The sequence below is a fragment of the Rattus norvegicus genome, chromosome 4 (genome assembly GCF_021556685.1).
Source record: "Rattus norvegicus strain SHRSP/BbbUtx chromosome 4, alternate assembly SHRSP_T2T, whole genome shotgun sequence".
NCBI classification, from domain to species: domain Eukaryota; kingdom Metazoa; phylum Chordata; class Mammalia; order Rodentia; family Muridae; genus Rattus; species Rattus norvegicus.
In genome coordinates, this window is record NC_141537.1 from 84,864,929 (window position 1) to 84,888,361 (window position 23,433).

Consider the following 23,433-nt stretch of genomic DNA (forward strand, 5'->3'; position numbering starts at 1 on the left):
CTGCCTTAACAGAATTCCTCACAGCTTCCTTAAGCTAGTGAGGTGCTTTGGCCATTCCCTATGGTCACAAAACTGAGACCCCTGGGAGATCTGTGTTCTGTCTGACTGCATGCCATATGCATTGTATTCTCAATGGCTTACTGTGTTCAATGCGCCAACTCCCCTTGCCTTAGCAATGGTTCTTTCTTTTTGATAGTGCAGAAATGGGCCGAGTTTACCATCACACCTTGCCAGGTTAACAAAAACGTCACATTGAGTTTCACAGGTCTATCCCAGTACGCATCAGGATTTTCTAAAAACTCTACCAAATTGTGTGTGTGTGTGTGTGTGTGTGTGTGTGTGTGTGTGTGTGTGTGTGTGTGTGTGTGATCTTAAGTCTGGTCTAGAAAGGTAGGCACGTCTTCTGCATCCTCCCCATCAGGCATCTCCTTTGACCGAAATATTCCAGTACTTGATTCAAACTTTGCCCCAATGCAGAGTTCCACGGAAAAGTCAAGGATGGCCTTAAGACAGGCAGTGGACTAAAGAGAAGAGCATCAGAGAAGCAGACGGGTACAGAGGGTCTGGTATAGTGGAATGTTCAGACCGTCTGTCTGTTTTGATGGAGGGGTTTGCAATAGAGGGAGGTCCCTAGGTTCTTAATAGTCATAAAAACCTATCCACAAGGAATGTCTTCCCATTTTTCCATGCCTGTTGCACAAGTTCTAGAGCCGGAGGCACTGAAATTAATAGAGACATTGGTAGGCTATTCCGAGGGCATACTGGGACCAAGCAGTGCTGCTGGCTGTTTGAATTTACTCCAATTAGAAGACACCCTGAGAGGAAATGTTTTGGAATGCCAACAGTGTTTCCCATGTCCAAGATCTTGGTAAATTTGATATCCCACAAAAAGTGCAGGGGTAGCATGATCCAAAATGAGCAGGGAAAAAAATAATGATTCCTTCAAACTGGCTTCCAGGCAAGTCTGTGGGGGCATTTTCTTGATTAATGATTGCCTACCCTGACATCCCTCAGGGATGGACTGTGATTGGGATAGCATATGCCAAATAAACCCTTTCTTCACCAGGGTGATTTTGGTCAATGTTTCATCACAGAAAAGAGAAGCCAAACTAGGACAGCACCAAAAATGAATCGAAAGGCACTGTTCTTTCCACACAGCCTTGGCAAGGAACTAACTGGCAGCCATGTCTAGCCTGAAGGATTTCAGGTGCTCCGGCTGCTGCAGCTGCAGAGCTTGAAGGTGGGACAGGAAAAACCACTCCAGGCTTTTTAAAGGCACTGAGTTCAAGACCTGAAAGCTTGCCTTCTGTCTTCTGGCGATACTCCCTAACTCTCCTAAGCTAGGGAAGACGTAGGGAAGAGGGTCACATCTAAGTGAGGGAGAGGGACTGCACTTGGAAACATCTCGTGTCTCTTTTGGAACTAATAATTGAGGATTAGATACTTTCCAACAAATCTGAAAATACCTTCTTCGGAGACAAGATAATTTAATGGGAGAATGTGTCTCTTCTCCAATGCTGAATGAAAAAAAGATAGCAAATTCTAGAATTAAATTGTTCAAATGTGTGTGTGTGTGTGTGTGTGTGTGTGTGTGTGTGTGTGTGTGTGTATCTCCAGAGACAAGAAAGAAGCCTGAAACCTGTGGTGCCAAGAAGGATGTGCTATGTTGGTGTTAAGTTCCTGGGACTGGCTGGAAGACCTCAGGGACGAAGGCATGACCTATCCAGAGGTGGAAGCCCAGACACCATCACTGTCCAAGGGTGGACATCTTGGGCTTGAGTAAAGAGCATGACCCTAAGTAGAGCAGGGCCTAATGCCCAGCCCTCCCCCGAGTATCTCTCTCCATTTGTTCAGGGTGGACTTGTTCCCTGTGTGTTTCCTAACCTCACCATAGATGGTCCTTTTCTGTGCTGTCTGGTTGAAAGATTCGTCCTGTCAGGGAAATTCTGCCTTTCTTTCCACCTGATATCTTAGGGGTATCACAAGCCTTGAGCAGCTTTTGTCCTCTTTGTCTTACCACCCAGTCTGAGCAGCAGAAGCTCAAAGCAGCCTGTGGTTAGAGGTAGTCAGGGAACAGACTTGCAATGCAGAACATGAAAGACAGACAAGTAGCCATGAGTCACGTTGCAGGTGAGCAGAAGCCCTCCTCTCTGTTTTGTTACATGTTCACAAGGCACAGACATGCAGGTCTGTAACTTCAGTTTTTCCTAACCCTGCTTTTAATGATGATTCTTTAACCTCCCTTTTATCCCACCACCCCACCATAAGTAGCAGGAAAGAAAGGATATGGGAAAGGGCATCTGTTTAGAAAGGTCCTTTGGAGCAACTCTCTGTGTTGTCTGGAAATCTGCAGTTCAGTTCATAGGTCAGCAGCGGCAGCTTGATCCACTAGCAAACACTTCACAGATACACCAGCAGTTCAGTTCGGTAGAGTCAGGACAGCAAACCCAAATCAGCAGACATAGCACTACCTAGCAGAGACAGCAAGGCCTCAGCCTCAGTAGGAGTCAGCAGGAGGGACCCAGAGGGATACCAGGAGAAGTTCTTGGCTATGTGACGATCTTCAGACACTTGAGACCAACAAGCATTGCATAGCTAGCTCTGTAAGCAAGCCTGGTTCAGCCTCCATCACTGTCTGTCTAGCCCTATTTCTACCCTCCAAGCATCACGTGCCCTCCATGGGTCTTACCTCAGCACATGCATCTGTCTCAGCTGACATCACTCTGCCAATCAGCTGGAGTCCATGGAAGCCGCAAGAAACCGCAGCACAACCACCAGAAGGTTTTGGTGTGTTTCTCTCTGTGGAGTTCTAACAAACGTAGCTCAATTAGGCAATGGAAGGCGGACCAACACATGTATGGAGTTAGTGAAGAAGCCTTCATTTTGCGTCCTTTCATGTGCTTGCTTTAGCAGAGCCTCCTTTTTCCTGTGTCTGCTTCAGTGAAACGTTCCTTCACGTGTTTGTCCCAGCAAAGCAGCATGCAACACAACTTCCTTTCCAAAGAACCCTTACGTTTCCACTACATGGGTCTACAGTTTAATGAGGGGTTTTGTTTTTAACTACTCTAGGTGTAACCCAGACATTCACAAAAGACACCATAATTGAGGTCCCTTGAGTAGTGTGTTGAGAAGCAGTATTAGGAGGCCTTTGCATCTTATTTTACTTTTTAAAATTGTATGTGTATGGGCATTTGCCTGATGCATGCCTGTGCACCATGTACATACTTGGTGCCACTGTGGCCAGAAGAGGGGACCAGATCCCTTGGAATTGGAGTGTGAGGTCAAGGAGGTGCTGAGACTCTAGTGGACGTCCTCTGGAAGAGCAGTCAGAGCTCTTCACCACGGAGGCATCTCTCCAGTCCCTCGCCAGCTCTTTTCACAGACTCTCAGTAGCTTAGATTTACTTTAGTATAGGGCTTATCTCTTTGCTCCTGTGAGAGTCCAGGCTGGTGCAGCCTCATTTTGTGGTGTTAGGGACCTTCATCATCATGCCTAGGATGCTGGCAAGACCCCAAAGAGATCTCAGCTGCAGCTATGTCATGTGTCAAGTTGTAAGTATGGAAGGACAGAGAGCTCGGTCTCTGCTGTAGTAATGGAGACTGCGCAAAGCCTCCACCCCTGAGCATGTACAGCCTGCTGAGACGATCAGAGACGATGACAAAGTTTCAGCTCCTGTGGTAAATGCTAATTAAAAGTAAGGAAATTATCAGACTGTAGGTAATGTAGACAAACAAGGTATATGTAAAGGAAAAGTGTGTGTGTGTGTGTGTGTGTGTGTGTGTGTGTGTGAGAGAGAGAGAGAGAGAGAGAGAGAGAGAGAGAGAGAGCACATGTGTGTCAAATGTGTTGTTTGATTATGTGTGTTATGTATCTGTATCATGGACATCTAAGTGTGAGATGCTAGGCCAATCTTCAAGCTTGGGTCTGCACATGTTTGTACAGACATGTAGGGAGTAAGTACATATCTGGGTTTGCCCACGTGTGTGCTTCATGTCATGTATATGTATCTTCCTTCAGCCTTGTCCAACATTCTCCAGAACAAACAGTAACTGCAGGGTTAAGTCACATTCGGCCTGTTTCAGTGCACTAAGTCTAAGTCTTAGCCACAAGTACAAGTGTGCATGAAATAAAACTTGGTTTTTAAGGGCTGTTTCTACCACAAGCCTCCATTTCTAGGGAGGGTGAGGTAGAGAGTGGAGCTCACTGAATCTTGTGTCCCTTGCTCTCCTGCTGACCCTTTCCCTGTCAGCTCTGCTGAATTCCAGATGACTTACATGGTGTCACCAGGGGAGAGTCACACCTGATGTTCATGAGCATCTCTCTGTGTTGGCCTGGGTTGGGAACCATGAGGGACAGGAAGCTGGTGAGAACCAACTTCTGAGGTCAGAGGTCTGGAAGGGTCTTTGATCCACTAGGCTGTGAATCATGAAGAGAGGCACCAAGACTCTCAGGGCCCCACTGGGTGTGTGTGCTGTCCCTTCTGCTGCTGTACTGTGGTAGACAGTTGCTTTGATTGTTGGTTTACTGCTTACTGACCCATGTCCGCCCCACCCCACCTCTTTGCACTGCTTTAGCACCACCCTTGGTGCAGCCGTTCCCACGGAGAAGTCAGTAAATCCGGCAGACATCTCGGCTATCCTGCTGCTTCCACAAACTTCCTCCATACCCTGATGTCTCTCGGCCTTCTAGGTTCTGTCGGCTTGGCTCATGAGCAGAGCACTTGTCCCTGCCTGTGGCCTCGGAGTATGTCCTGGCTCCTACCCTGTTCCCTGCTCCCCATCTGGGAAACGGTCAGTTGGGGTGAGGAGCTGTTACAGGTAAAGGATGTCCCTTAGGGTGTGCTCACCTTCGGTTGTCCCTGCCCCAGATAATTCCTTTTGTCTGAGGCTTGAGCTTTTTAAAAAAAATTTTTTTAAAGATTTATTTCATGTCTGGGCACACTGTCACTGTCTTCAGACGCACCAGAAGAGGGCATCAGATCCCATTACAAATGGTTGTGAGCCACCAGATGGCTGCTGGGAATTGAACTCAGGACCCTGTGGAAGAGCAGTCAGTGCTCTTAACTGCTAAGCCATCTCTCCAGCCTGAGGCTTGAGCTTTTAGGAATTAAAACATATTTACTTTTTTTTTCTTTCTCAGCTTTCTGCAGTGTCTCTTCATCCTGAGGTAAGGCTCCTATATCATCATCCTGACTGATGGAAAAGGACAGAGTAGAAGGATGGAGTGGCGAGGGGAGAAAACACATCCCCAAATATGCCATCAGCACCTGGCCACACAAGGACAGCCACAGTTGGCTGCCATCAAGGTTTGGGACCCTGTTTTGCACACTTGTACCTGGGTCATAGTTTTGCCCTAGGAATATTTGTAGGCTCCAAAATTATTGGGCTTTGTAGAAACTATGTACAGATGGTTGTACTTTTAACGTAATCATGGGCTGGAGAGATGACTCAGTGGGCAAGAGTCTACCTGTGACAACTCAAGGAACTTACTCTCAATCCCTAACAGAGAGGTGAGGTATGTCTGTAATCCGAGTGCTCCTGGGAGCACGGGAGGTGGGACGAGACAACCTCTGGAGGCTGGAGGCCAGCTAGCTGGTGTGTTCAGTAAAGGAATCCCATCTCAAAACAAGTTAGAAGGTAAGGATGACACCCAACGTTCCTCTGACTCCGTCCATGCTCTGTGGCTAGAGTTCGCACACACAGTAACAGCCAAACTCGCGTCAGACGCAGGCATGCATCGCAGACGAACACAAACACTCTAAACAGTGTAAAATAAGCTGAAAGTACTAGGAAATGTACAAATATCCCTCAGATCCACTGTTTGCAAGAAAAACGCCAGTCTCTGATTGGCTACTGATGTGTCAGTTGGCCCTCTAGGGCTAACATCCTCCTGGAGGGTCCTGGCAAACAGAATCCCTTGCACCTCTAGAAAGGAGTCCACAGTTAGTCCACACCGGGTATGATAGCTCCATTCCAGGGCCGTCAGCCTGTGTAAGGCTGTGTACCAACCAAGGCTTCTGGGTGTCTGTGGTCTGTTCCTTCTGGTCTGTCTGCCAGACCTCACTTGTAGAGTATGTGACTATCGGCTCTTAGGGAAGATGGTTGAAGGGCATCTCTCAGGAGCAGGAAAGATTTATTGGTGATAAGGATTGTTCATACATTTCTGGTAGATATGTTGCTACTCATCCCTGTTTCGCAAGCACAGAAGTGTACACATGCACAGATGCATATGGAGGTCAGAAGTGAACCTACAGTATCATTCATCAGGTGCCATCCATCTTCCCATTATTTATTTTGCCATAATCCCTCACTGGCCTGGAGCTTGCCAGTTAGGTAAGGCTGGGTGGCTAGTAACCCCCAGGATTCGCCTATCTCTGCTTCCCTAGTGCTTGGATTTTTATTTTATTTAGTTTTTACATGGATTCTAGGATTCAAACTCAAACCTTTGTGCTTACAAAGCACGAAGGCATTTTAACAACTGAGTTATCCCAGTCCCCAGTGATTCAGAGTCCATCCACTTGTCCACTTACTCATTCACTGAGACAGAGTTTTGCTGTGTATCCTTGGCTGCTCTGGAGCTCACTATGCAGATTTGGCTGCTTGTAAACTCATAGAGATCTACCTGCCTTGGGATGGAAGGTGTGCACCACGTGCCCAGCCATCTCAGAGCCTTTAACGTACAGTCACGCATTGTAACTGCTCGAGATTGTGGTGTGTATGATAATATACACTGTAAGCGAATTCTCATGGCTACCTGATGCTTCAACACTGTCTTGGGACTGTTGCCAGGCAGAACACATTTTGAGAAGTGCTGTGGTGGCACACACCTCTCTCGTTACAGTGTAGTGTTTTGTGGTTCTAACCACTATGATTTGGGGTTAGAGAAGATCTGAGCTTGGCAAAGCTAAATGGCCGAGAAGCAGCAATTTACAGTCGCGACCAAGACAGCGACTCATCATCCTGTAAATCTCCTGATTCTAGGAAATCAATGGCCTAGCCATTGGCATCGCTACCTCAGAGCTCACCTCAGAGCAGGGCTTCCCTGCTTCTGTTACTATTGGTTTAAGGCCCCAGATGTTTCCTTTCCTTTTGCTTTTCTTTCTGGAATATCAAAAACTTCAATATTCTAGAAGCTATGAGTCACCTCGCTGTCTTTCCCCATGTGAAACTCAACTCTCTATTCAGTCAACTTACCCAGGTTGAAAGACCCTTTCAAGTCTTCTGTGCCAGTCTTATCCAATGCTGTTAATCATTTATGTCACATCCACACAGTTATGGGTAAAGAGGCCGATTGGAGACAATGAAGTCTGTGTAACTCTCCTGGTTTTGGAGCTGTGGAGTGGGGAACAGCCCCAGGTAATAGGACAGAGACAAAAAGCATTGTGTGCCTGATGCTTAGTTTTGCTGAATTTCTTGGAATGGGCAGCATTTTGAAACATCTGAAATGAGAACTTTGAACTTATCCAAGAGAAACTGCCCCAGCTAGGTTGGTAAAGGATTCACCTCATAAACATGAGGACTTGGGTCTGGGTTCCCAGAGTGCATGTACAAAAAGCCAGATGTGGTGACACCAGCAATGCTGAGAGGGGAGGTGGAGACAGGTGGATTCTGAAAGCTTACTAGCAGCCAGCCTAGCCTGGGTGTCAAGGTTCCCAGACAGTGAGAGACCCTGTCTCAAATAGACTTTGGAAGGTGCCTGTGATGATTAATCTCTTTTGTCAACTTGATTGAATATAGAATCACCTGGAAATCACAACTGATTTCTGGGCATGTCTATAGAGGAGCTTCTAGATTGAGCTAATGAAGGTAGGAAAACCCATCCTTACAATAAATGATTTAGTAGGCAGGAGCCCAAAACTGAACAAAAAGGAGAAAGCTAAGTGAGCTCAAGCATCCATCGCTCTGTCGGCTCCCGGCTGATGAATAAATGGGATCGGATGCTTCACGCTCCTGGACATGCCTTTCCCACTGACCGTATTCCCTCAAACCGTGAGCCAAGATAAAGCCTTCCACTTTTGAGTTACTTCTTGTCTGGTGTTTAGTCACAGCAAAGAGATCAACTAATCCAGATCCCCCAAAATGACACCTGAGCTAATCTTCTTGTTTCTGCATGTATACACAAACCCTTGCATATATCTGCTCCCATATACAGATGAACGTGCACAGACAAAAAGAGGAGAGGGAAAGAAAGGAGGAAAGGGAGACCAGCTGCTTAATAAATGTGTATGGACCCAGGCACAAGAGCATGAGAAGAGAATGAAAGGAGGCGACCTTCTCAGAGACAACATTGCTGAAGGACTTGGACCTCCTTTCTCTACACAATGTGGCCTGTACTCGCCAATCCTCACTGCTGGGACCTGCCAGGCCAGTGTTTCATTATCATATTGGCCCTTAAACAGTATGTTTCTTCATACGATGATGACAGGATTTCATGAATAGGAATTAGGCCTTAGACCAAGTTTATAATAAACCACAAGCTTCGTTATGTAGGTAAGGAAAAGGGACCAGCTGCTGAGTGATATATTTGCCATGTAGCAAGAAGGCAGCTTTGAGACGTTGTTTAGAAAAGGTGCCATGGTGATGTCTGACAGGCTCCAGGCAGCTTTCTCTTGGGGGTGGATGTGTAGGAGGACAGTAAGAAACCAAGAATTAAAAAAAAAAAAAAAAAAAAAAAAAGACAATCGGGTAGAAATTCTTCCCACCCCTGTTGAGCCAAGTTATCTGGGCCCCTGGAGAAATGACACCACCCTATAATGTTTATTAAATGTGAAAGGAAAGCATAAATGTGATTTTTCTATTCAAGCCTAATTAAGATCTATGTCAAGAGCTGGGGATTTTTTTTTCCTCCTGCTGAACAACGAACAAAGGGGCCCATTAATGTTAGGAAGTGACCTCAGTGTGCTTAAAAATATTTGTGTTGCTTCTGTGTAGAATGGCAGGCAAGCACGCCCTTCCCAACCTGTGTGGGCAGCAAGAAGCAAACAGAAGAGAGAAGAGGAAGCGAGGGTCAGCGCAGATGACAGACTCGGATCAACACCTGTGCTCTCAAGAGAGCTTGTGAGGCTTCAGGTTCAATAACTGGGCCTCTGCCAAGGGCCGGGCCCGGCCTGTCCATCAGCAGGGTTAGTCCCTGAGAATAAGGCACGCTTCTGAGCTTTCTTTCCCTTGGTCCTTCACACCAGAGCCATCTCTGTCCTCAGCTCTAAATACTGCCCACTGTTGTACAGCCATAACCCTCTACCAGGGAGCTTCCTGTGTGAGACTGTGTCATAACCCACAGTATTAGATGTGCCATGCCCATGAGTCCATTCATATTTTTCTCCATCTGTAGCTGTATGTCACTAAAAGACCTTACGCGTAATTCATGACTCTTGCTGAACCTTAATCCAGGAATTTTAGACTTGTGATGGTTTACTTCGCGATCTGCTGAGACGGACAGAACCAGAAGTATCTATTTGGTTTCTTGGATAGGCCTGTAATATTTTCCTCAGCATAAGGAGAGAAGAAAGTGTCCAGAACTAGGGGGAAAGGGTTACCCTGAGAGTGGGATATGGTATGCCTCTCTCTGGTTCCATGGACAGTGCTTGAGCCATTCATTCTTTAAAGAGCAGAGTCTGTCATGTTTTTGTGACGCAAGGTATGATTGCAGGATGGAGGTTGGGCTTGAGATACTCAGATAATGTCATGTAGTCTGTCTGGTCCCCCATAGGAGTAGACTGCAAAACTAGAGAGACCACTTTTCCTACTACTGAAGAAAACAGCCAGACAACCTCATCCCAGCCCCAGAAAACCTGGCATCTTTGAGAACAGAAGCCTGAGATGTGGCAGCCTTCACTTGGCCGGGAACCTGGTAGAGAGTCACAAGTGGGCCACTAGACACTCCACTGAGGGCGGAAATACTAACTGCATTGAAAAGATGGAGCCGAGACAGAGCTTAAGACCCCTTAAGCTTCTGTGCTCCCTCTCCCACATCCATGTGCCCTGATCCTTGTGTTAGCTGGTATTCTCCAGTCACTGAGCATGTAAGCGAGACTGTCAGGCTAGTTTTAGCCAGTTAAGGGTATTGCCTGCCACTTCCAAACCTAACCAGCTCCTAAAATCTGGAGACTGAAGGGTCAACCGAAAGTGTTACTCCTCAGAAGCCTTCTTTGTTTTTGAAGACAGGATCTCTTACTGGAAGCTGGGGCTTGCTAATTAGGCCAGGCTGGTGAGCCAGTAACCAAACCAGGGGATCCCATCACTGCCTCCCAATGCTGGGATTACAAACACATGCCCTCACCTGGCATATTTTACTTGGGTGCTAAAGTAAACTCAGGCCCTCAAACGCTTTACCAACTGAGCCATCTCACAGACCTCACCTTATCTCTTTTATTCATTAGCTGGCTAGCGGAAGAGGACCCACAAGCCCTAGGTGACAACAGAGCCACAAGATGGAAAGAGCCTAGGTAATTGAGTGACTGCCTGGAGCAATTTCTCACAGTGTACCACCACGCTTCCTCTGGACTCAATGGGAGGGGAATAGAACCTGTGCTGTATTAGAGGTTAGACTTTGTGTGTTACAGGGTTGTGACATCAGCTGATCCAGACTGAAAGCTGACGAATCATTGTGCAGAGAGTAGAGCCAAGGGTGCCTACCACCTTCCCAAACATTTTCCTCTGGCCTTCTAGAAGTGCAAATCAGACTAAATTCATACCCTGTGCACTGAATTATGACCCAGTTGGTTTCCTTTGAGTTCAAATTTCCTCTTAGTCTTCTAAATGGAATTGAGTACCATTTGCCTTAATATAAAACAGACACATAAAGTCACAACCCTCAAATAAAACTGACGTTTAATCTAAGCCTTCGTATCCCCAAGTGAAATCTGTCTCTAAGCCAGGTGTGGCAGTGCATGTGGTAAACCCTGCACTCTGAAGCCTGACAAAGAAGGATTATTGGAAGTCTGAAATGGGTTTGTTCTACCTAGCAAGAATCAGGTCTTTGGCACCTTTAATAAATGCTTGGGACGCTTGCCAGCTCTTAGGTTTGTACAGATTTTACTTCGCATGCAATCTGTGGCTTCTGTTGCCTTCTCTCACCGTGAGGTACTTAAGAGGAGGTGGCAGGTGGCGTTAACGCTCTCTCCCCACTGACAGGGTAAGATAAATGTTCCTTTTCTTTCATCCCAGATGTTTATACCGAACGCAGTATATGGCTTTTCTATTGTACAAAAGCATAAGAAAAGTAAAATCTTTGTCTATGGTACAGCTCCCCAATCACAGTTAACATATAACTGTGTTTCCATCCAGTATGGCCCAGAGATCATCACTCTATACTAGACAGCTCAAGGTTTCAGGACCCAAGCCCTTGTGCTCTGGGGGACCCCAATGAAGCCTTCATGTTCTCGACACCATCTTTATAGCAGCAAGGTGAATTAGGGGTACACTGTGTGATGTGTCCAAGAGGGAAAGTCGGGCTGCCCATTAATACAAGTCCAGCAGCTTGCTTATCAAGCATCCTACCATTCACCCTAATGCCCACACATGCAGTCAGATGGTCTGGAGCTGATCGTAAAAGTGTTGGGGTGCTTAGCTGATATGTATCTGTAGAAACAAGATTGTAAAGATGTATCCTAGAGCTACTCAGCACAAACCATGCTGACCAACGATATGAGAACTGGCTCACGGGAGTTCCACAAACTGCTCCTAAACCCTCTAATCCAGTTCTCTTTGAGAGCCAACCCTTTGTTTGAGAGTCCTTCCCCCTTTCTTGGGTCCCTCTAAATTCTTAGAGTTTGAAAAGTCAGGCGGGAAAGGCATGAGCACTGCTACCACGAACTTAGCTGAAATCAATGAACCAGGAGCTGGTCTGAACCCAAGTTCAAATCCCAGATCTGTCTTTTGTTAGCTGTGTGTGTTTAAGTGGGCTGATTACTTATTTCCTTCAAGTCTCAGTTTTCTTATTTATAAAGGGAAACAGCAATGAAATTCCTAAGAGTTTGTGGAGAATTGAGGAGACAGGCAGTCATTTCTCAGACTGGAGACTGCTTACATATTACTGCTGCCCACCAGCAATTCAAAAGTTTATTATTGGACCACTGGTAAATATGTAAGATAATGCACGTTTATTAGCTTGATCTAGCCTTTTCACAATGCACAAACATTCCAAAGTATCGTTGCATTCTCATAGGATTATATATATTTTCCAATAAAAAGAGATTAGAGAACTGGGGAGTGTAGCTCAGTGGTTGGGAGGACTCACTGTTCTTGAAGAGGCCTGGGTTTCTATTCCCAGCACCCATACAGCAGCTCATGATTATCTATAGCTCCCATTCCAGAGAATCTGACATCCTTGTCTGACCTCCATGGGCAACAACAAAAACATATGTGGTACATACATGCGGGCAAAACATCCATACACAAAATAAAATAAAATAATGTATCCTAAAGAGTGACAAATTTACTTTGTGGGGAGGGAGCGTATTGGAGATTAAGTCCAGGGCTTTACGATGCTACCTACGTAAGTGTTCTGCCATGGAGCCATGGCCCAGCCTCCCCTGGCCTTTATTTTGTTTTTTATTTTTAAGATTTATTTAGTGTTACATGTGTTGGTGTTCTGCCTCATGTTTGTGAGATTCTCTGAAACTGGAGTTTCAGATAGTTTTTAACTGCCATATAGATGCTGGAAATTTAACTCAATTCCTCTGGAAAAGCAGCCAGTGCTCTTAACCACTGAGCCATCTCTCCTGCCCCTTCTTGTCCTTTTCAGGAAGCAGGTCAACAGAGACAGAGATCCCCTCCCCCCTCACAAACAGGACACAGAGTTTCAGGTTCTCAGAGTCCTTCTGCCATAGAAGGCAGAGCTTAATATGCAAACATGCATACGTCAGGCTCTGAAAACCAACTGGCTTGCTCATAGATTTTACAAAAGATGGCTGGAAGTTGTACATAGTTACCCACCAAAATGGAAGGACAGAAGTCAGGGGGAGTGGCACACTTCTGCATGACACTGCCCACTAACAGAGTCAGATTGACCCTATCAAATGACAAGCCCATAGCCTGGGCACTGCTGAGACTCTAATAGACAAAAACAAAGCTTCCAATAGGCTCATGCGAGCTACTTCAGAGACTGACCCAGGACAGGACACTAGGCAGGGCTCCTCATGGTCAAGCGGCCTGTTCCACGACCACAGCAGTCTTATCCCACCATCTTGTCCACACAAGGTACAAAGGAATCTTCTTTCCCAGCTCAGTCCTTCCTAGAGCTTCCATGCATCATCATCTGTAATATCCAAGCATAACTTACTTCCTATGATGGTTAGCTTTAATTGTCAATTTGGCACAATCTATAATCAATTGGAAAGAGAATCTCTTTGAGGGATTGTCTAATGAGTTGACCTGTGTACATGTCTGTGGGAGATTATCTTAGTTATATTAACTGATGTGGGGGATCCAGCCCACTGTAGGCAGCACATTCCCTAGGCAGTGGGTACTGAACTATACACACACACACACACACACACACACACACACACACATACACACACACATATACATGGAGAAACTGAGCTGAACACAAGCATATAAGCAATGGACCAGACATGCATTCATTTCTCCCTGGTCTTGGCTGTGGATGTGATGTGACCATCTGTCTCAAGCTCCTGCCACTGTGACATTATCTCAGTGACATACTGGAACCTGAAACTGTGAGCTAAAGTAACCCCTCTCTCCCTGAAGTTGCTTTTTGTCTGCATATTTATTTTATCACAGCAACAGAAATGACACTAAATCTGCTCCCTATCTAATATCCAGTAACTAAAATGCCATTCCATCAGAGGAACCATACTTCTCTTCCATGAAACAATAAACGTCTGACAAAATTAGGGCCTTGCCCTGAAGGCTTATGTGGAGACAGTTTCCCAGTCACCAAGCGACACCTCTGAGTTACTTTCCTGTATTCACTAATGATGGCTTAGCTTGAGTACAGACACAGGAAGGCGAGGTTGGTGTGGAGGAGGGAGGGAGAGAAGACCCATCTCAGTCAGGGAGAAGCTTGGGAAGGAACACAGGATGGTGCGGTTGTCCCATGGCTCCACCTGCCAGAACGTGGACCCCACCCCATCTCACCCCACCCTGTCTGAGTGGAGCAGGGAGAAGTGAACAGTTTTGTTTTCCTGTTTTGCAGATGAGTAAACTGAGGTTCAGAAAAGCATATTCTGGATTTTTTTAAAGAGGATGCCGATACTTTAAGGCTGTAGTTCATTGCTCTTGTTATAACAAGTCACCACAAGCTGGGTAGAGTTATAGAGAAGATAAACCTAATTCTCACAATTCTGGAAGCTGGAAATAGAGTTTCAGTGTCTTCGAAAATGACTCCTTGAATGTCATTTCACACATGGCAGAAGGGCAAAAAGGGTCGGCTAGTGGACCCCCAATCTCTGTAAAGGTCACTAATGCCACTTATGTGTATGCATGCATTTATGTATATGTATATATTATATGTTTGAATGTATTTTTATATATATGTATATATTATATGTGTGTATGTATTTATTTATATGTATATATTATTATATGTATGTATGTATATTTATATATTATTATATATACATGTGTGTATTTATATTTTGGCCACATGGGAATCAGACCCAGGACCCCATTGTTCAACCATTGAGCTGAGGCAGGTAAATATAAGGGTAGCTTAGCAACAACCTGAGGCTCTACATGGTTTGTGCTAGCCACACACCCAACAATACATCTGCCAGCCTGAGGTTCTCTACCTGCACAGAGCTGCAGGTTCACCTAAGACAATGCAACAGATTGCTCTTCTGTAACAACTTCTTGTTAACTCCCCTTTTGTGACCAAACACATCTTAAAACTAAGAGAAATGAATGGATCCACCCTGAACTGGTTTGTGTGCAGCAAGGCAAAAAGCTTCTTTGACTAAACTTCCGGGGGAAATTCCCTGTTTACCATCTCACGCATGTGCATATTCGACTGTGCATATGATTAAATCAGACGCATCAAGAAAAAGGCATGTACAGTAAATAAAGGCTTACATAACCCAAGCTTGCTAATCCAAACAGAAAACCACCCACATCCCCCTCCCAGAAACCAAGTGCTCTCCCTCCTAATCCCTGTAAGACCTGAGGCCCCAAAGCAGTAGCCCACTGCTCTGAACACTGCCCCTCAGTAGCTTGCTGCTCCCTGCAGGGCATCTGCTCTGTTCTTGCAATTTGTCTTTGAAGAAAACTTCTTGCTACTTTGTTATTTCTGTGCACCCTCTTCGACTTTTAAAACAAGATTACCAAGAACCAGGAAATAACCAGTCCAGACAGTGATCCTGACAATGGAGCTACAGCCTCCAATCATTCCCAAGTACTCCGTCCATGTGACTTACAGTGACGATCCTCAACTCTCGCACTATTACTTCAGTGATTATTCAACCAGAGACTTTTGTGAAAATACCGCCATTCAAAGCCATAGCAGCTATGAGGTTAGACTCTGTACCAGGTCTGTCTGAGTTTGTAGCCATACTTGTTTCATTTGTGTCTGCTCTCCTTAAGGGCAGAGAGGGATACTGGGATTCTCTGTGGCACACTTCTGTCATGGTGCCCATGGAAACAGAAATCAGAGAGGGATCTTCAAGCTGTGCCAGGCTGAATTCCAGAGTCATGGAGTCTGGAGAGAATGCTGCCCTCCATTCATGTAACCCACAGTTCCTCAATAAGCCAAGCATTTCCCCAGCCTCCCAGGTTTCCTCACAAGAACAACACCAACAAAGAGGCAGACCTCAAAGCAACTCCCCTCCTGCACCACAGCGGCTTTATCTACACCAAGAACTCAGCTTTCATCCGTTCCCGGGGCTGAGTTGTGTCCTTATGGAGATAGGCAAAAGTCTTAACTTCACTTGCAAGCAGTCATTTGGAAAATGAAGTCATTTGGAGCTAGGATGAGCCTCTGATACAGCACTAGTATTCCTATTTAAAAACAAAGACAAAACCCAACCAAACAAAACCATGACAAGACAGAAAAGGATGAAGGCTACCAATCCCAGACACACTTGGACCTGCTGGGCACATCAGAAGCGAGGGAACACAGTGCAAAGCTCAGAGTTTTCACCAAGAACTAGACTCGCTTCCTCCAATTTCCAGCCTCTAGAACTGTGAGGGAATAGGGTTTTGCTGCTCTAAGCCACTCTGCTCTTGTTAACTTCTTAGGACAGACTTTGACAACTACACTCACTTTGGACAGAGCTGGACCCTAGACAAGAACTGTTTGTGACTATGGCTAGAAGTAGTGACTGGGCTGACCAAGAATTGGTTCTGGTTCTGGTACTGCCTCTTCCCTGCAGATATGATGGATGGGTTGTGGTTCTCTTCCCACAGGGCCAGGCTTGCAGAACTTCTTGACATCTGGGTTTCAGGCTGTCACCAATGCCTGAGACTCCTGTCCTCTTCTATCCATAAGTTACAGTTACTCTCAGTGTTCAACAGCTACCAGGTAGAGTAAACCATTAGAAAATTTACATGACAAGAGAAAGAAGTATCCATGAGGAGTGGGAGACTGTTGCTAGGCAAGGGGAAGGTCAAAATGACCCAGGAAAATCCGGTGAGCGCATGGGAAGACAACATCATGAATAACTAGCTGCCTTTGCTCATGCTTGGCTCAGTTAAAAACAAAACTGGTTTTGCTTTTAAGGGAGAAAAAAAGAGAACTCTGATCTTCAAAGTGTCTGTAAAAACAAAGAGTTGGTGCCGTGTGCACGTTTCAGGTTGTGTTTTAATTTGCAGCAGGATCCTCTGGGCGTGCAAGCCTGTGTTTACTGCAGACCTGGCAGGCACCTGGTGGGGGTGACTGAGTCAGCGGTTCTTCTGGACCTGCCTTCCCTGTCACTGTTGCTCCACTGACACCAATCTCGAATGAACTTTAAACAAAGAGCGTCTCCGCACTACACCCACTTAGCTTGCTGGCGCGCAGCGTCTCTTTTGTCACGTTGTGGGCGCGTGGCGTCTCCACTGTCACTTACTGTCTGTCCTCGGGTCTTTGGAGTGAACTGACTCTGACTTTTATCAGCCCTTCTGTCTTCTTGTCTGTCATCTTTGTGCCCTTCACACTGACTCTTTGTGTTTGCTGCTTTGCCCCTCCCCCCACCTCCTGTCACTTCCTAGCCTCTGTTATTTACATTACATTAAATATGCTAATGAAACAGATGAAGCACTTCCTTATTCAGCTTCAACTTCGCAGTTCCTGAAGCTGAGATCTGGCTTTGTTTTCTACAGGTTCTTCTAACACCCAGTTTTGCTGCTGTGGCAGAAAGCAGGAGCCCTCCAGACGGAAGTCCCCTCCCTCCCCGCCCCCACCCCACCCCCTCTCCTCCTCTTTAATCTCTTAACCTCCTTTCCCCTTTCTTAAGTATTTGCATAGTGAAGATAAAAACACTAAATGACATTTACTATTTCAAACACCTTTATATGTATCATTCCGGGCCATTAGGCCTATTTACATTGTTACTATCAACTTTATCTGTTTCCAGGAATCTTTCATCATCCCAAGTAGAAACTCTTGGTTGGCTCCAACCCCAGTCCCTGACACCTCGTTCTGTAGAGTACTGTTATTGGAAGGAACCTGAATTCACTGAAAATGCATCACACGGGCGGCGGCGGGGCTTGGTGGTGCACTCCTTTAATTCCAGCATTTGGGATGTAATACACGAATATCTCTGAGTGTTCAAGGCCAGCCTGGTTCTGAGTTTCAGAACAATCAGGGGTCGCATAGTCAGACTGTCTCAAAAACAAACAAACATAAGCTCCAAAGCAGCCACCAAAATGCTTTTAAAAAAACATAATTGATGCGCTAAGAAAAGAAAATGGAGTCACATATAATGTTCAGTTAAAAACCATGAGGTTAGAGAGATGGCTCAGTGGTTAGGAGCTTGTGCTTCTCTTCCAGAGGACCACCTGAGTTCTGTTTCCAGCATCTACATCTGGTGTTTCACAACTACCTGTAATTCCAGTTCCAGAGACCTATTATGGCCTCCTGGATACCCAGGCACATCTGCCATACACTCACACAGACACATTCATAAATAAATCTAAAAAAATCCACATTGGAAACTGGTGACAAAGCTCAGTGGGGAAAGGTGCTTTCCTCAGGGTCTGAAGTTTAAAGTAGAGTTTAATCCCTGGGAACCATGTGGTGAGAGGAGAGAAAGGACTCCTGAAAGTTCTTCTCTGAGACACACACACACACACACACACACACACACACACACACGCCCAGAGACAGAAAGAGAGACAGAGATACAGAGACAGAGAAAGACTTTCTATAAATAAATAAATAAATACATAAATACATAAATGTAATTTTAAAACTTTTTAAACTGCAAGGCAGAAAAAGAGTGGAAGACACAAACAGAAGCAAAGAGAGCGATTGCCAGAAGACAGGAAACATACAGTGGATATCAGCCCAGCTGTGTCAATAATAATGTTATCTTTAAGTTACCATGCAAAGTAAGTGTTTAGTTTTGGACCCTGAAACAAGGGACCAAGGTGCATATTTTACATATGAAAACAGACATGGCCTCCAGGTTATCCCAGCATCCCTCAGTCCCTACCTGGCTTACCCTGTATCCAATCTTAAACTTCCCAGCCCAGGGACTGGGTTGCCCTTCTCTCAGAGGCTTCTCCTTATATGATCCAGACATTTTGGTTGTTCTCTCTTCTCCCTCTCCTCCTCTTCCTCCTCTTCTTCCTCCTCTTCCCTCTCTTCCTCTTCCTCCTCCTCCCTCTCCCTCTTCTCCTTCTCCCTCTCCCTCTCCTCCTTCTCCTCCTCTTCCTCCTCCCCCCTCTCCCTTTCCCCCTTCTCCTCCTCTTCCTCCTCCCCACCTCTCTCCCTATGGTGACTCCCCTAGCCTCCATCCTTGGGGCCAGTGAACTTGCCGGAGAGCAGCTTCCCAATAACCTTGCCTTATGCATAATCTAATCTGGCTTGAATCAACAGCTGCGGAGAAATTACCTAACAGAACTCCTTATGGCATTTTCACACATCTGTGTAACTACACTTTATCCCCCACCCAACCCCTGCTCCCTACCAAGCCTTACTGGGCCCCTCCCTTCTGCTTCTCTGTCACAGATGATGATCATTTTAAATGGCAATGACCTGAATAAGCAACTTAGACAGTGCTGCCAAAGACCCAACTATATGTTACACATAAGAGTGGAGAAAGATAAATCGTATTAACAATAATCAAACTTAGAGAATTCCCAGCAAGCTGCTCCTGATGACAGTGTGGTTAGTACACGTCTGTACTTAGAAGGCCTGGAGAGGACAATTGCAAATTAGAAGCTAGCCTGGGCTACACAACAAGTTCCAGGTGAGCCTGCCTCAAAGCAGTCTTCATCCAAGTAAAATGGAGATTAGAAGCTGCATCTGAGCAAGCAGAGTACAGAGATAAGCAAAAGGATTAGTTTGAAAATAACAAAATAAAACTTCTTCCTCTAAGAGGAAGACAGGAATAAGCAGAGGTGGGAATTTCTCTTCAGAGGAGGTGGGCTACTGGAGTCCCCAGTGGAGATGCAGCTCCAGGTGACCAACATCAACCGTAGGCACCAGCACAATGCTTCCACCCACAGGCAGTGCTTTGAAGAGAGATCTGGGTTGTGGAAAAGCAACCAGGGACTGGACAGGCGTGCACAGATTGCAAACCGGGGCAGGTTGGTGCCAGAGTGAAGTAGCAGAAATGTGGCCAGAAAACCAGAAGCTGAGACCTGGAGATATTTACCAGAAAGACCCCCAACACCACCAGCACCGTTGCCCATACCATTGCCAGAGGATGCTCTGGGGAACCCTGTGCAGGGGCCCGAGGGCCGCAGGGATGCTCAGGTGGGCAAGCCTTGCCGTCTCCCCAGAGTCTCCATCACAGTGAGGCTTGAGTGTACAAAGACTGACCGTTTGTCAGACAGCGGAGGCGAGATTGTAACTTGCAGGCAGGCAGTCCCAGATGAGGGAGTTTAGGCAGAAGTGGACATCAGCCAAAGGAATCCTCCTCTGGTAGGACATACTGACTGATCTAACTTGTGGGACTTACTAAGCCTAGCACCCCTCTCTGTCCACAGACACCCCAGGAGACCCATGCAAGGGCTAAGATGGTCCAAGGGCACAGAAACATCCTGGGGAGGAAGATGCACTGAGGCTCAGTGCGTTCCATCCCTACGGCGTGTTTGAGTTTATTCTCTAGGCCAAGGAAGCAACCTTCAGCTGTGAGGTTGTTGAATCTTAGCTTGCCCTGGCCTCGCCGTCTCCTCCTTCTCTGGGTTGCAGTTTTGCTTCTCCACCCTCGATCCTCTGACATTCCTTCCTGTTTGTACTTTACCCTGAGTCCCTATCTGTCCTCACTTCACTGTTTTGATACTGACACCTTTATCTCTAAAGAAACTGTGACGACTTTCTCCTCATCACGTACCCAGGTGCCAGTGTCTCGGAACCTTATCAGGGACACAAGTAAAGTCATCAACACCAGTGCCACTGGCGAATGGCTGTCACCCCCCCACACCCAACACACACACACACACACACACACACACACACACACACACACACACATTATCCCAAGTGAAGGCAACTCTCCAAAAGGACTCATAGATGAAACAGATAAAGAATAAAAACCAGGAAAGATAAAACGGCAGGACACAGCCATTCCATAGATGCATCGAACACAACGAAACCCAAAATCACGTGGTACGACCTCCGTGACACCTGCACAAGCTCAACACCCAACTATGGAAGCCAAAGATGTCAAGAACCTGAACTGCCAGGAAGATTCGGAATCACGTCTCTCAGAAGAACTACTGGCCATATAGGTGATTCAGATAAGACGGGTGGAGTAAAGGGACAAATCAGGACCCAGAGAAGAGTGTTACTGCTGTGGGTGAAACCATCCGTAACATGAAGGATAAGTTCAAAACGGGAAAAAAATTGAGCAAGGAAATCGAAATGCTGAGGAAACTGAGCAGAAGCTCTGGAAAGGAAAGACGCAGTCAGTCAAACAAGAAACAGGGCAGAGTTAACACACGGGCACAAGAGTGAATGTCAAGAGGGAGGCCAGGGAGAGACATACACAAAGGAAAATGCATTGACCAAAATTCAGAAACTTTGAGATTCACTCAACTGACCAGGACCATGAATTTATGGGTTAGAAGAAAGAGCTGAGCAAAGTCTAAAAGAACTGGCACTCTATTCAGTGAAAGTTATAGTGGAGAATTTTTCCTACACACACACACACACACACACACACACACACACACACACACACACAATTTAAAGGATAGGATATAGTTGTGGGGCTCCCTGCAGGCATCATGACAGTCAGGGAAATGAACTTGCAAAGAGGTGAGAATAGAAACTCAATTCAGCCTGACCTAGTCAACCAGGTTGGACGTGATGCCAGGAGATTTCTTGCCAGCATATTAAAACATAGTACAATATAGGAAAAAAAACCTTTCCTGGTGTAATACAGTCCCCGGTGTACAAGGTGGCATAATTACATTGAAACTCAAAGTACATGTCATTTTTCCAAGAAGATAGGTTCTAGAAATAGGATACATGTACTATCTGAAGCGCTTAGGGGAGGATCTGTCATGGTCTCTGTAATAGAGATATAAGTAGAGGTCATTTGGGCTCTTAGCTATCTACAGTCCTGGTGGTGAGAACTTGGGGGAGCCCCTGGCTATATAGATAAAGTACAGGTCATTTAGATTGCTACCACCTCCGGATTGGTTGCAGGAACTTGATATGGCCCAGCCCAACAGATAATGCAGATCACCAGGCTGATAATCACCTCCCATTCCCAGACTTCTGGATGGAAAAACAGGTTATATGTCTCTTCCTTTGAAAGGACAATCCTGAATGCTTAACATTCCTGGTTTCGTTGGTGACCTGTGGGCACAGGATCTTTGTGCTCCATATATGTATATATATGGTGTGAAACTGGGCTGAACTCAGTGGTAGGGCACTTGCCTCTTAGCACTAGATGTGCAAGGCCCTTAGTCCAGTCCTCAATACCAAACAAACAAAACAGAAGAGGGTTTTTTAAAATTTGATTTCAGGTACAAAAGACCTCATAGCAATAAATAGATAAATAAATACTTTTAAAAATGGACATAATTGAAACCCAGTGTGGTGGCCAGGAGAACAGGAATTTGAGAGTAGTCTGGGCAGTTCAAGGCCAGCCTGAGCTACATAGAAAGACCCCGTCTTAGAAAAACCAAAAGCCGGGGCTATAGCTCGGTGGCAGAGGACTGGCCTGGCATGCACTGAGGCTGTACTTTCGCCACCCAGCTCAACAAATGCAGCAAAAAGGAAGCCTTAGATAATAACCTCCCACACAGAGCAGCTGCACTTGTCATCTGCCCTTTACTCAGTTCCTTCTGAGGTGACCAGAGCCCTTCCATGACACTGTCGACCATATCAGGAGGAATGCAGAAAGCACAGGGAAGACCCACGCAGCAGGCACACGCAGGTTCTGACATCACCTCTGCGGGATGCTTGCGTTGGGCAAACAGTTCTATGAGGCTGAGCACCACCCTCCCCAGCACTGAAATACAGAAGATACCAACCTCCTTCCAACTTTGCTGTGTAGTTCGGTGAGGCAGGGGGATCTATTTTGGGAAGTGCTGGGTGGTATAGGATTTATGTTATTGACCATGCCTGTGGAATTCGATCCTTGTGGGCTTTCTTCTCACAGTCTGCTAAGGTCTGGTTTCTGTTACATGATCCATAACCTAAAGCAGCAAAGGAAATATTTTAACTCGTTTCTATTAAGTGTGGACTCCTCTCTTACCACACACACCTTACATCTATAGATGAAGAGTGGCTCATGCTGACAGGAACCTGGGTTTCCTTAGAAACATGACAAAGAGATTGGGCTGTGGGTAAAGAAGAGGATGCTGGGCAGGACGGCCACAGAGATGCACACATAGACAGAGAGCTAAAGTCCTGAGACTTCGGAATTGGAGTGCCAGAAAGATCAAAAGCAGCTCACAACTGAGAATGAGAAGATGCCTTCAGATGGCTGTCAGTCGAGCAGAGCTGACCAGTTGTTCCAAACCCACTCTTCCTTTCGTCCATGGTTGCATTATTTTTTAGCTGGAGAGATGGCTCAGTGGTGAAAAGCACAGACTGCTCTTCCAGAGGACCTAGGTTCAATTCCCAGCACCTGCGTGGTAGCTCACACCTGTCTGTAACTCACTTCCAAGGACCCAACACCTTCTTCACAAAGACATACACTTGACGATATGAACTTCAGCACAAGGCACTCCATTTTGATGCTTTTCTTTGTGTGTTGGGACTGAATGTAGGACTTAGTCTAGACCAATGGCCTCGTTGTTCCTTGAGAGGGTAAGAGGGCAGGAAGTTGCAGAAAGAGGCCTCCCACGTCTAACATAGTCCCTCACATGT

The 23,433-nt window shown here is 46.0% G+C and overlaps 2 long non-coding RNA genes across 3 annotated transcripts; one reads left to right on the forward strand and one right to left on the reverse strand.

Moving 5' to 3' along the window:
* Window positions 1-2,114: 2,114 nt before the first annotated feature.
* On the reverse strand, window positions 2,115-23,433 carry LOC147994870 (uncharacterized). Of its 2 annotated transcripts, XR_015686615.1 has the most exons (4): window positions 23,018-23,331; window positions 22,593-22,757; window positions 2,690-2,809; window positions 2,115-2,471 (listed from the first exon to the last, which is right to left on the reverse strand). It is a non-coding gene; the product is annotated as an uncharacterized LOC147994870 (long non-coding RNA). The 2 variants fall into 2 exon arrangements; XR_015686614.1 differs by lacking the exons at window positions 2,115-2,471; window positions 2,690-2,809 and adding an exon at window positions 12,027-13,257 and having other exon boundaries at window positions 23,018-23,433.
* On the forward strand, window positions 4,624-9,001 carry LOC100909941 (uncharacterized). Its single transcript, NR_131080.1, is given in 5 exon segments — window positions 4,624-4,817; window positions 5,140-5,166; window positions 5,506-5,636; window positions 8,152-8,363; window positions 8,931-9,001. It is a non-coding gene; the product is annotated as an uncharacterized LOC100909941 (long non-coding RNA).